This window comes from Cucumis melo, chromosome 4, assembly GCF_025177605.1.
Source record: "Cucumis melo cultivar AY chromosome 4, USDA_Cmelo_AY_1.0, whole genome shotgun sequence".
Classification (NCBI taxonomy): Eukaryota; Viridiplantae; Streptophyta; class Magnoliopsida; order Cucurbitales; family Cucurbitaceae; genus Cucumis; species Cucumis melo.
Genome location: NC_066860.1, coordinates 19,684,377 through 19,698,426, shown reverse-complemented (window position 1 = coordinate 19,698,426; position 14,050 = coordinate 19,684,377). Strand labels below are relative to the sequence as shown.

Below are 14,050 nucleotides of genomic sequence, written 5' to 3'. Positions count from 1 at the left end.
GTTAAAGGTGTCAAAATCGGACTTAGCTAAAATGACATAAATCTGGCAATACATTGCATTTATATCAGTCGGAGCACAACCACTTCGAAATAGCGTAGCTGCACTTTGATCATTCTTTTGGAGTGGCCTTATGCTAAAAAAAGGTGCACATTAAGTGCGAGAATCTGCCTTAGAATGTAACTGCACTCTATCCCAATGACACTACAAGAAATTGAGGTTTTTTCGATGCACAACACGATATTGAACGATGGAACGTTTGGATAAATAGCTATTCCTAATGTTGTGAACCATACGTTGGAACACGGTGAAAAACATTATTTTAATATCATCTTTGCCCGACGTGTCATGAAAAACATCGAGAAAAAAGAAGTCAGTCCCGACACTTCTCAAACATGCATCGAAAATAGGAATATAGTTCTCGAAGCATTGCACGGGACGTTGGGATAAACTCGAACATTTATTATGTGTCAGAGCAAGATCCCCGATGCTTCATGCATGGCATCGGAAATAGGTATATAGTTCCCAACAGGTTGCACGAGATGTCGGGATAAACTCGAACATTAATTATGTGCTAGAGCAAGATCCCTGACGCCATGCATGGAGTGTCGGGAATGGTTTACCTACTCTTGATAATATTAGTGATTCGTTGGGGCTTTGTCTAACTATTTTCGACAAATAGATAACGACGTCAGGAGTTCCCCTATATATTTCGTTTCAGTTCTCTAAAAGACAAAACTGAAATTTCGAAGAATAAACTATCTTCGTCTCTCTCTATCTGTCTCGTCTTCATCTCTCTCTGTCTGATCGACGAGCCTCTCTCTGTCTTCATCTCTCTTTGTCTAACCGGCAAGTCTCTCTCTGTTCGTCTTCTTCATCACACACAATTGTCATCGGAGATCCACGTCTTCATTGCGTCTCATCCATCTGTCGTGCTCCGACGTCTTCGAAAAGAGGAGAAGTTTGCATTTTTGTTTCAAACTAATGATGTCTCCCTCGCCGTCGTTCTTCCATTTTCGGTTTCAAACGATTTAAATTTTAGTTTATATTTTTGTTTCAAACTAATGATAAATCTATAACTTATATTCAGTAGAGAACGAGGGATATAACCACAAGTCGTTTAGTTTGCATAGGTTGTAAGTACACTATGTTTCATTAGGTCACAAATAGGCATTAGCCATTCATTCAACTAAAAAGAAAAAGAACAAAGAAAATGGGATGTCGTGTATGGACATTTCAAATATGGACGTTGAGGAAATTGCAAATCTGGACATTGGGTTTTGTTGTATATATATTTATATTGTTGAATGTCTGTTTATGTTGTTGAATGTATGTTGATGTTGTTGAATGTATATTGATGCTTTTAAATGTATGTTGATGGTTGTTCTGTTGTATGTATGTTGATGGTTGTTATGTTGTATGTTAATGCTTTTGATTGTATATTGATGCTTTTGAATATATGTTGATGGTTGTTATGTTGTATGTATGTTGATGCTTTTGAATGTATATTGATGGTTGTTCTGTTATTTCCTACAAATGTATGTTATGTTGTATTGATATCAAACTTGTGTATTTTAGCATTATGTGCAATGGAGGAACTCAAACAGAGGAAGGGAAGTTAAACATTATTATACATAGTTTGGTCATAGAGACATGGCAACATGTGCAAAGAGGGTAGTTGGACATTATTATGGGCTGTGTCAGGAAAAACACGAGGTTGGTTAAAACAAAAAGAACCCTAACTCTGGTGGTACAAAAAAATGATTAGGAAGAGAGGAGCAGTAACCGAACAGGTAAGTCATAGAAAGTTTCTTGCTTGCATATTAGGTAATATGCAAGTGAGAAACTTTCTATGACTTACCTATTCGGTTCTCGATCTTCTCATTTTCTACAACTCTCTTCCCAATCAATTTTCTGAAACCACCAAAGTAAGTGTTGTTCCTGTTTGAAGCAACCTTGTGTTTGTCTTGGCGCAACTTGTAATAATGTTCAACTTCCCTCTTTGCATATTCTGCCTATATCCTTATGATCATACTAGTTACAATGATGTTGAGGCAATGTGCAGGAGTTGAGAAACTAGCGTCGGCGCTTTGAATTATTTTTAAGTTTTTATTTTTACTTTGTATTATTGATGTAATTTATATTTGAGCTACCTAGAACATGTACTTTTTTAATATTTCAATTAATAATAAATTTGATTTGGTATTTTTGTAATCTTTTTTCAATTTTATGTCATTTCTAATTCAATTTGGAATTTTAATAATTTTTATTAAGTTTACATTAATTAATAAAAATTAGAAGTAAATTAATTTTACGTTAATTAATAAAAAAAATTAAATCTGATAGCAATGCCGACACTGTGTACTAGACAACGCTGACGTACACGGCGACATCGACAATAAGGTATTTGCGACGCTGTTAACACGCGTCAGTAGTTCCTCACTGCCGACGTGTTGACCATATCGGCGAAGAGTGCGTCGATAGTAACCTTTGCCGATGTCGTCCATTATCATGTCGGGAGAGGCGACGTCGATGCATTTCTCACGACGTCCTTGCTGATGTTGGTTTGGACGTCGGCGTAGCCTCTACCGACATAGTATTGCGTCGGCATATCTCCTCCTTCTTGTAGTGTGACACTTGCGAATCTTCTCGTAATTTTGGCATGATTTGTACATTGGAAGACTGAGCTATTGCTTTTGCTCCCGACGTCTAACGCTTGGCGTTGGAAGACAGCTATTCCCGACTATTTTTTTAACGACGTCTTCCTCTGCATCGGAAGAACCCCAATTTCTTGTAGTGTAAATTAATTATTCCATTATGTATTTAATTCGAGACTCGTTCATATCAAATAATCTATTTATTTAAATCTCTTTCAAATAATTAATTCTTCATATTATAAAGTTATAAATTTGAATCTAATAAACTCTATAATAAAACTTGTATTAATTGTATTGAACAAAATTAATATTTTTCCACATATATTTGAATGCCTTACAATTATTTTCAACATATTTGATCTTTGTTAGTTCGTATTGAGTTAACAAGAGAATCTTATGGACCTATAAATTACAAGTTTTAACGATACAATATTAATTAACTAACTTTTTTAATTAATTCATTAACTATATGGCAGACCACTATGAATCCATAGTTGATCTGTAATGCATTGAATGACAAGTTTTATCCATAGATATAATTAGTATAAGCAAGTCACTCCTTCACAAATTGTTTGTAACTATAGTGATATGAGAGACATTTGACCCCATTGCAAACTTATTTAAAGTACTCTTGATTCCTCTACTAAACACTTTGTTATATTCCAACTATAAACTACGTCCCTCTTGAGCTAGTGAGAGGGTGAGGCGACTCCTTGTTTAAATCCTGGAGTCAGTAATTAAAGAAGCTACTCATCTATTTACTCTATGCGATATAAAGAGTGAATTTCATCTTGTGAAGTTATGTTCCAATTAGTTCTATTCAATCAAGTTCCAAAATGATAAATCTTATTGAGTCAGTGGTCACTTTCACGCTTGCAAATCAAAAGATGAGCAACACTGATTATCCTTGGAAACATTAATCTCATCAATTAACAAATTTACAAAGAAAGATTTATTATTTTTACAGTTTGGTCTTATACAAAATCTTTATATAGGATACTTCCACTCACATGTCTCCACATGAACAGTTAAAATTTTTAATTCTTCCAAGAGATCAGAGAATGTGATTCAACTTGATCTCTTTCACCTTATGCATGCCCCTATTGTTTTGTATGGTACAAAATTGAACATAATAAAAGATTTTGGTTGTTGGATTCCCTTTTTAATAAACTACAACCCTCTCACGAACATGTTATCTTTTTGGGAACATATTATGATATCTAGCGTTTCTTCTATCACAATTCTCTCCGGAGCCAATGTCGTTTCTTTTATTGATATTTTCAAAGATCTTTTTTCCTCTTCGGAATGTACTTATAATATTAAGTTCGCAATCTGCACCACTTTCTGCAATCCTAAATCAACCTTATATATATTAAATGTTGACCTTTAATTTGCACTTGAACCAAACACTATTGTTTGTCGCTCCACTCGGAGAGGAACCAAACTCCACATGAAACCTACACACTCTATTACAACCTTCTAATATAATCTCTTTTTTAAACAAGAAACAGGGAAAAGTTAGTATTCAATTAATTGGATAGTTTTAATTAGTTGTTGGAAACTTCCTTACGTTTCTAACGTACAAAAAGTTTGCTATATTACATATTAACTATGTTATAATATTTTTCAATTTAATTTATAATTCTTAATCTTAAAAATTTATGAGAATAAGTTCATCATAGATGGATAAGATTTAGAGGAAAATAAATATTACAATTCTTTGTTTGAATTTCTAAGAAGTTTGCAGAAAATTCGAGCTTTATTGACTTTTTGGGGCTGCATTAAAATTTAATAAACATTAAAAGCTAAATTATATAGAAAAATATTCAAACATTATGACTATATATATGTTTAACCTCTCTTGTGGTTGGTTTTGTTTTTTGTTTTCTTAATTAGGGGTGTATTAATTATCTAATGTTTTAATCAATAAAAAGGACATTCAAGTTGATGCGTGAACTAAATATATTTGATTTATATGGTATTTAAGAGGGAAATAGTGTAATAATAATAATTTTTAAAAAAAAAAAAAAAAAAAAAAAAAAAAATCTGAAAGCTTTGTCAAAAACAATTGAAAAGTATGTTTGACCAAAGTCAAACATATGGTAGGTGTATCAAACATATTTTTGAATTGATTTTTTTAAGTATATAAAATAGTTTTAATTCAACAAACATTTTCTTTTTTTAAAATACTTGGAAACGTGTTTGGCGATCTCTTTAACTATTCCTCCCGCGTCCCACGAATTCACAAATACATATATTTCCTAATTTCTTATTTTTTCCCAAACTTTCGTGCCGATTTAAAATAATTACTTTTACTCATGTTAATTTTTATAAATATAACAAATCACTGAACTATTTACTATTCATATAAAAAAATGTATTAACTTAGTTATCTTTTAAATATTTCAGGTTTGTCTTTCCATCTTTCTTTTCCTCCTCGCTCCGATTTTTTTATCGTCTTTCTTCTTTTTCTTTCTTTTTCGCTGCAATTTCTTTCCATCCTCTTTCTTCTTTTTTTCTCTTTTTTTCGTTGTAATTTTCTTTCCATCGTTTCTTCTTTTCCTTTTTAAATAAAAAAAGATAAATGATCATATATACAAATCTAAATGATCGTGTACCAAAAGAATTAAAAAAAATCGTTTGACCAAATCTAAACAATCGCGTACAAAACAATCTTGAAAAAATAAACGATCTTGTAAACAAATCTAAATGATCGTGTAAAAAAAAATGATGACAAAATGATCATATATCAAAAGAATTTAAAAAAATCGTTTAGCTAAATTTAAACGGTCTTGTACTAAAAGAATCTTGAAAAAATTCATTCAGCCAAATCTAAACGATTGAGTACCAAATTTTGAAAAAAAAATCGTTTAGATTTGGAGCCAAATCTAGACGATCAAATCTAAACATGTAGCTAAATTTAAACGATAGTACCAAATTAAACGATGAATTGAAAAAATAAATCAGTCAAATCTAAACGAACAAATCTAGATCGTGTATAGCCAAATCTAAAAGATATTGTACAATACCAAATATATTATACATGGCATGGTTAACGAGGCATTTTTTTGTATTTTTCATGGTTGGTGTGTGGACTTTTTCCACTACAACAAAAATGGATTTGTACGACGGTGGAATATAATCAAAAACAAATGTCATAAATGTTATAAAAAAAACGCCTTTTTTACAAGAAAAGACCAAAATTTTCATATTTAAAGTTTTTATGACAATTTTAAAGTGTTATAAATTTATGACAATTTTTAATTGTCATTGAATATAAATAATAAAATTATAAACATTTGTTTTCTTTCCTTTCCTACACTTTTCCCGCTTTCCCCAAATTTTGACTTTTTCTCCAAATACCTACAAAAACTCAATCTTCTTCCCCTTCCCCAATTCTTTCAAACTCATACACTCTCAAACTCCTGTCACTCCAATTTCACCGTAACTTCTACAATAACCCTAATCATGGTTGAATGAGGAGGAGACCGCGACGGCTTTGGTAGAGGCTTCGGTGGTAGAGATCGTGGTGGCGATCGTGGCTGTGGATGCCTTCGTGTTGGCCGCGGTGACGAAGAGGAGAAGTAGGTTCCAGTCGTGCAGGCCATCATGACGAAGAGGAGATTGTGGCCACGACTGCTATTCCGGAAACTTATTGGTTGAGGTATATACTTTCTGCATGTCTAATGTCGGTCTTTTTCTTCTTTGTTTTCCTTCTCCTTTTTATTTTATTTTATTATGTGTTATGAAACAGAACAATTTTCTAACTTTCTTTTTTATGGAACTTCCTCGGTCTCCCCTTCTTCATCTTCCATGCCTCCGCTGCAGAACCCACCAGACCACTCGCTTCCGGTGGTGGTGCTGCCGTCTCTTGTCTTGGATTATTTGATCCAGACACCGCCTCAATCCCATTTTGGTATCCCCTTGTCCTCCCGTCATAAATATTTGTGTACTTCTCTGTAATTAAAACAAAACCCAATTTGTTTTTCCAATCTCAGTTCACCAAAGAATAAGAGGGGAGAAAATGTTGATAAATAAATAAATAAGCAATTTAAAACGAGAAGAAATTAAGATGTTCCATTCCATCGATGAGGGATTTAGATTTGACCTCCAAAAGTGAAAATACAAACACTGAGACTGTTCTACTAAGCTCTAGTTTGTGGTTTGATGGCAGAGAGATCAGAATTTAAGACCTAAAATAGATTTCTTTTTCTTTTTCTTTTTTATTTTCTACAATTATATATATAACTTTCTTTTTCTTTACTTGAGCTTGGGAATTCTTTTTTACTAAGCAAATTCCGATTTTCCAAATTCCGATTTAAGATATATAAAACAAATTTTTTTTAGTTTTTAATTAGACTGTGTTAATAATGGTTCAACTATGCTTAATAGGGCATTAAAGAGCATTTTCTATCCTCGAGGAAAATGTTTGGTCCCTCCACGCTTTAATGCATGGTTTATGTGTGTGAAAATTTTGATAGAGAGAGGGCGATCCAATCTTAATGCATGAGAATAGGGCATATATAGGAAACAAGAAGATGTATTTTAAGTGTCATCAATTGTATCTTTATTACTTCAAAATGGTCAATTGATCACTTTTTCATAAATTCAGTTCTTGAAGTGGCATCATTGATTCGTATCTTGTATAACTTTGTTTATTATTCGTTTGATGGTAGATGATAGGAGAGAAGATCCTTTGGGTCTCCTATTAAATTAATGGACCTACGAGAGGCTTGGCTTATGAAGTTACTATTGGTTATTCGTAACTATGTTTCCTAGGCAATGGTTCATCATGAAGTGCTAAGAATTCAAGAAAACAAAGTGTGTTGTTGTATGCTTCTTCTTCAGAGTATAACTTAAGGTTTACAAGTTTTTTCTGCCAAGTACGAAGTACAAAATAAGTTATTAACTTTTAGATGCCAAAAAAGAAAAAAAAATAATAATGTTGGCTTCTATTGATGAAACAGTATGAATAGAACTCCCACCCTCCCGAAGTGTTTTCCTCTTTTCTCCTACCCCCAAACCTTAACCTTCATCCGGTTGGCTTCTTTTTCAATTTTTTTTAGAGTTAAAGCATCATCATCTGGTTTCATCTTTTTCAATTTTTTCTTTCTTTGGGTAAAAGATCAACTTTCATTGGAAAAAAAAAAAGAGAGCTTTTCCACGTCTTGGCAGGAAAGACTGCAATGGATTTAGCTCTCCCCTTGGTCTTACAGCTTCTTTAGGATAGCTAATCTCACGGAATATTATGCCTGACCTTACAACGTTTGGGTGTTTACAAAACTCATAGAATCAATTCTTTGTCTGTGGAAATATGAAAATGGAATGTATGTCCTCCAATTGTCTGATCTTTCTGATGACATTATTAGGATGGGGTAAAACTCACTTTCTTGGGGTTAAAATAGGCAGAAAGGAGGTTAAGGGGAAACTCAATATAATTTGTTGCCAAGAAGGTGTTTGATATAATGCTGCAATGATATATGGATATGTAATGTCTTCAAAACTTATTTGATTACTTCAAACATCTCTGTTTCTTTTAACAATTTTAGTGAAGAATCTAATAATGTATTTGTTGGTAACTTATTGGTTGGGGTATGTATTTGATGTCTCTAGTAAGATAAAATTCAAACCATATGCAAGCTATTTTTCAATGCTAGGTGATGGGCCTTTTGCTGTTGTTTGATGTGGGCTAGCAAAGAATGAATGTTTCATCAATACTTTTTGTGCAAAGAAAGTTGATTTGACTCTCAAGGTTATATTCTAATTTTATTTACGATAGCAGCATTTCTTGTTTGTTTCAGTGCTGCAAAAGAGGTGGAAATTGATATTTGTGGGCACTTCTTCTTGCCGGCTCGCAGTTTCTTTCTTTGTTTTTTTGTTTCCTATCTTTTTTCCATTTTGAATTCTCCAGATTTTCAGATGCTTGTTAACAGTAATATATATAAACAGGTGGAATATTATTCTGTAATTCTGGTTAAATAATGCTATATAATCTTTGAATCTCAAACACCAAGATCAGATGCCTAAAGACACTTGTTTTACTTTCTCAATCCATTGTAATCGTTAACCATCTCTTATTTATTTTCTATCCATTGCTATTTTGCTTTGATGTTAATCATACAATTGTTGGTTCAGTATAGTGGGCCATCAAAAACATGTTCTTGCTTATGCTAACTTGTTAAGAGAAGATCCCAGATTTTTGAATATCCTAGTTCAAGTTTCTCCAGCAATAGATGGCCATGCATTTCGAAAGTTGAAGTTGGGTTATAAGCCCTCACTTGTGCAAGTAAGCAAAATACTCACTTGTACAAGTAAGCAAAATAACTTTCTTCATGGTTGAGCCATTTGGAAATTACCAGGATCAAAGCTTCTTGTTGGTGCTCATTCTCAAAATCATTTTTACGATCCTTTTTAAGTTATTTGTAGCAATTGGGGGTCTTTATTGTAGCTTCTTAGACTATTTTCCCTTATTTATGTTGTTTTCTTCTGCCTTGTTCCTTTGTTAGGTTCTGTTTTCTTTGTTTTTCTTTTTCTTCTTTGCTTTCTCTTTTGACTTCATATACTCTTTGTAGACTTGATTTGCTTTTCTACTGTGGATGCTCTATTATTAATAAAATCACTATTTCTTTTTAAAAAAGATTAATACATTTCTGTACAAGACAACTATTTGAATGACTTAGTTTTAAGCCTCTAATTTGTTAATCCAGAGGGAGTGAGGAGAACATTCGCCAACTTGTAAGCTTTCTTTTCTCCAGTTGGAAGGATATTTTTCACATGTTTCTTTACTTGACCCATCAAAGTGAGCAATTCCTTTGGCAAACTTGAAAAGCTTTAGTTAAGAACTGTGGTGATTTCTGTTTGTTAATGTTATTGTCTCGTCCCAATTTATGCTTTTTTAGGATGCTGCTTCTGATCCTTTGGCGAATGTTGACAAAGAAAAGACAGAGGTATTGATGTATTGCACTGGGGGTATCTGTTGTGATGTATATTCGACAATTCTAAGCTAACTCAGTTTTCTCATCTCTTCCTTCTTTAGATAAAACATGAAAATCTGATACAGTACGCACTTGCATTCGTAGTTTTTGCTTGATAATTGAGAAACAACTTCAATTGCTGTAAAAGTTAGGTTATAAGATTCATTTCTCTTCTACTTTCTTATTTTACAAAAATACAGCTTTCATTGACCATGCCCAAATACTGATAACGTTTAGTACACGTTGATAGATAGGAATTAGGATTCTAGTTATAAGGAAACAGCACTAAAATTCTATGGCGATATAAAGAGAACTTGCAATGATGGTAGCCTTTTGAGAGGGTTATCTTTGCTCCAAGATTACTAACTCCCAAAATTATGCCTAATCTCCATCTCCCTAACTAGATTTATATATTCCCTAACAACTTCGGTAATTATAATTGTGCAACTATTTAACATATTGCAGTGTGATTGTCTTTCCAAAAAGTGGAGAAGCCTTTATATTATTGATGTAACTTTAGCCTGTAATAGATACTTTGCAAAACTATGAGTAATCCGTAGGCATGAAGATATAATTATTTCTTTCCTATCACTTTGTCAGGGAAAGAGGGTTTCAAAACATCTACACCTTAAAAGATGGAGTCTCTAATTATCTAAAAGAGGTAGCAAGTAGTGGATTGGAACTATAATCATCAATTAAGAAACAACTTGTGTTCAATTTTAATATTGTCACCACTTTTTGAATCATACATATCATTTGTTAAAATTTTAATATTGTGAAGATATCGCTTATTACAATTACAAGGCCTTAATTCATTTGATGAATTTATTTGTACCTTTAAGGTTCTACTACTTAAAGTTGTTATATTGCAGTTCTACTACAATCATCATCAAATGTGTATGTGTTGTGTTGTTGAAGTGAATGTGATGTGTTGTTGATGCGTAGAGTCATACTCTAAAATTCCTTTTTCTTTTCTTACTAAGTTTTGCAAGAATCCATTAGAGCAGTGAAGTCATATTTGTGGCAATTCATTGATGTATAGGTCTTTTTGTAGGTTTGGTAGCAAAATTTTGGTTCAAATGTACTTATTTAAATAGCTTATTACCAAAACATATATGTTCTTTGCTTCATTGTACAAACACTTTACCAACGATTGTACAGATATTAGAAATTGTATGTTAAAGTATATATATTAAAGTGTTCATCATTTCTTTCCATATGAGTGTGTAGTATAGTACTTTGTGATTGTATTGGTCTATGTAATAGCAAGGCAGCAAAAAAAACAGGGATTCAGTAAAAAATAGGGCAAGAAAAACAGGGACTGAAAATACAATTATGACATTTGAATCTAAAAAAATTGTCAACGACAACGTTTTCATGACAGTTAATTAAAGTCATGGTAGGTGAAATGATGACAGTTAATGAGTGTCATAAATGATAAATAATGATATTTAATATCTATCAAGATTAATAATGATATTTATTCTCTGTCATAAAATATAAACAATGGCAGTTATTATTTGTCATCAAATCTAAATAATGACAATTATAATCTGTCATAAAATAATAAATTCGTGACATTTATTCTCTGTCATGAAAAATACATTTCGTGACAACTTTGTAGAACTGTTATAAAATACTTTCCATGATTACCGCATCAATGACTGCAAATAACTGTCACGAAATCATTCTATGACAGCATTTAACTGTCATCATAGACCCTTTTTTTACTAGTGTTCGTTTTTGGAATTGTTCTATACAGTGTAAATATTTTGTCGCTTTGTTATATTTTTTAAAAGACCTTTAAATAAATTATATATATCAATCACAACTATAAGCTATAAATTTATGGTGTATTTGAATTGCATTTTCAAGTGATTAAATTAAAACTAAGTTATTTTGAAGAAAAAGAAATCATGTGTTTGGCAATTACTTAAAATAGATTTCGAAAAAATGAGTTTATAAAATAACGTGGTTTAAGATAAACATTTAAAACCAACTTTTAGAAAAATGAATTTTAAGTGTTTAATGGTTGATCTCCCTAGTTTGTATGAAACGATTCAACTAACACCTTTAGCTATCCTCACCAACTAACTCTAACAATCGTCTCCATCAACTATCATTGACCAAGATTCGACTACCATCTCCAATGACCGTCATTGGAGAATCTCCGACAATTGTTCTTTATGCCATCATCGACAACCACTTTTCATCTACCATTTTTTTCACAATTGCTTCTAGCTAACTTTTGACAATCATTTTTTGATAACTATAACTGATTAGACATCGGATGACTGTTTCTGGTGATTGCCTCAAACAACTATTTACCATATTAACTGTTGCCAGTGAATTTTTCGTCAACGTGTTTTGGAAACTGTTTTTATCGACCATTGATGATCAACTTTTCGGCATGACCGCCACTGCCAACCTTCATCGGTTGCTTTTCGACAATTGTGTTGGCCAACTTTTTTTTATCGTTTTTAAGTGACTGTTGCTGACCAACTTTTGTCAATTGTTGTAAAGTTTTTGAAAAAAGTTGTCAAACACATGTGTTTTTCCTTATAAGGAATTCTTAGAAAAATGTTTAAATAAAAATGTATCTTTTAGAAAACTTTTTTTTCTTTTTTTTGTTTAGTGATTCTAAAAAGAACCTTAATCTTTGATACCAATCTAGGAAATTATTCATGCTGCTTTGTTAGAAATTAAGGAACAATTTTTTCTAATTAAGCCTTTGAAAATGACAACATTGTACTCCGTCCACGTCCACAGGAGAAAGATTGCCAACTTTTATAAATAAAGAAGGAAAGAATATTAAACTACAGCTTTACTCTTCAAATCTTTTAAGTTTATGTCTTTTTAGTTTGCATTTTTCAATTATTCTTAAACAAAATTAATTAATTTACTGAACAAAAATGAAAAATTAATTTATATTTAATATATCAATTAATTTATAAAAAATATTGGATCAAAAGTTCCAAAAACTTATTGTTGCCCATATTAAATAAACACAAATCTTAAAATTTTAAAACTAAACTTATAAATTAGGAGTCTTTTCAAAAATATAAATAAGCGACAAAATACTTACGCTCTATAGAATAATTTCAAAAATGGAAAAAGCTCAGAGACTCACTATATAAAATATAAAAAATGTACCGTCGTCGTCAATAACGCACGCGTAATATATTTGCAATCATTTAAATTTGGTTATTATTTGATACGTGATCGTCTAGATATTGCTACAATTTATACACGATCGTTTAGATATGGTTACAATTTATACGCGATGGTTTAGATATGGTTACAATTTATCTTTTCAATTCCATCGTTTAATTTTGTTACACAATCGTTTAATTTGGTTACATTTAAATTTGGTTACACAATTGTTTAGATTTGGGGACGCAAATCTAAATGATTTTTTTAAAAAACATTGGTACACGATTTTTTTTAATTACACGATGGTTTAGATTTCTTTATCGTTTATTTTTTTTAAACGATCGTTTACATTTGACCACTCCAATCTAAATGATTTTTTTTCCAAGATTCTTTGTACACAATCTTTTATTTTTTTACACGATCGTTATCAAGATTCTTTATACACGATCTTTTAGATTTTGCTATTTTTTATACATGACGTAAAAAAAAAGAAAAGAAGAAAGACGATGGAAGGAAATCGCAGCGAAAAAAAGAAGAAGAGGAAAAGTAGAAAGATGATGGAAAAGCAAAAAAAAACGACGGAAAGATTAAACGACGTAAATAAAGAATTGAAAAATAAGAAATATGATATAAAGAAATTGCAGAAAGAAAAAATAGAAAAGAAGACGATGAAAGAAATAACAGAGAAAGACGAATCGCAAAAAAAAGATGGAAGGACAAACCTGAAATATATAAAAATGACTAATTTTATACGTTTTGTCATACGGACCGTAAATAGTTTGGTGTTTTACATAAGTTTTCCTATAAATTATCTAATTTAGTAAAAAAAAAAAAAAAAAAGTAAGATGGTGAAGATCATCTTAACTCAACCAATCACATGAATTTTAACTATCAATTTTGAAATATTAGACTCGATTCCGTAATAATCTTTATAAACTCTAAAGAAGGGATAGAAATTGATGGAGGCGTTTGAATTAAGTAATTATGAAATGGGTAGCAATGTTGAAGGGAGGAGTGAAGCAGTGTTTTTGGTCAATGATTCAAAATTGGTTGGATGCCTTGGCCCCATCTTAACAACTTCAATTTAAATTCCTAATTCCTTCTCCTTTTTCTTCTTACCCTCTTTTAATGTTATTACTCCAAATTATCAAATGAATATTGACTATCAATCTAATCTTGTAATGCAACAACCTTACGATTTAGCATCTGTTTGATAACGTTCTTATCTCCTATTTTCTGTATTTTGTTCTTTGTTTTTTATCCGTTTTT

General features: G+C 31.6%; 1 long non-coding RNA gene across 2 annotated transcripts; it reads left to right on the top strand.

The window, feature by feature from the left end:
* Positions 1-5,988: 5,988 nt before the first annotated feature.
* On the top strand, positions 5,989-10,203 carry LOC103499177 (uncharacterized). 2 transcript variants are annotated; one of them, XR_007820316.1, is made up of 5 exons: positions 5,989-6,318; positions 6,483-6,570; positions 8,456-8,940; positions 9,362-9,453; positions 9,554-10,203. It is a non-coding gene; the product is annotated as an uncharacterized LOC103499177 (long non-coding RNA). The 2 variants fall into 2 exon arrangements; XR_001763940.2 differs by having other exon boundaries at positions 8,312-8,940; positions 9,554-10,202.
* The last annotated feature ends 3,847 nt before the right edge of the window (positions 10,204-14,050 follow it).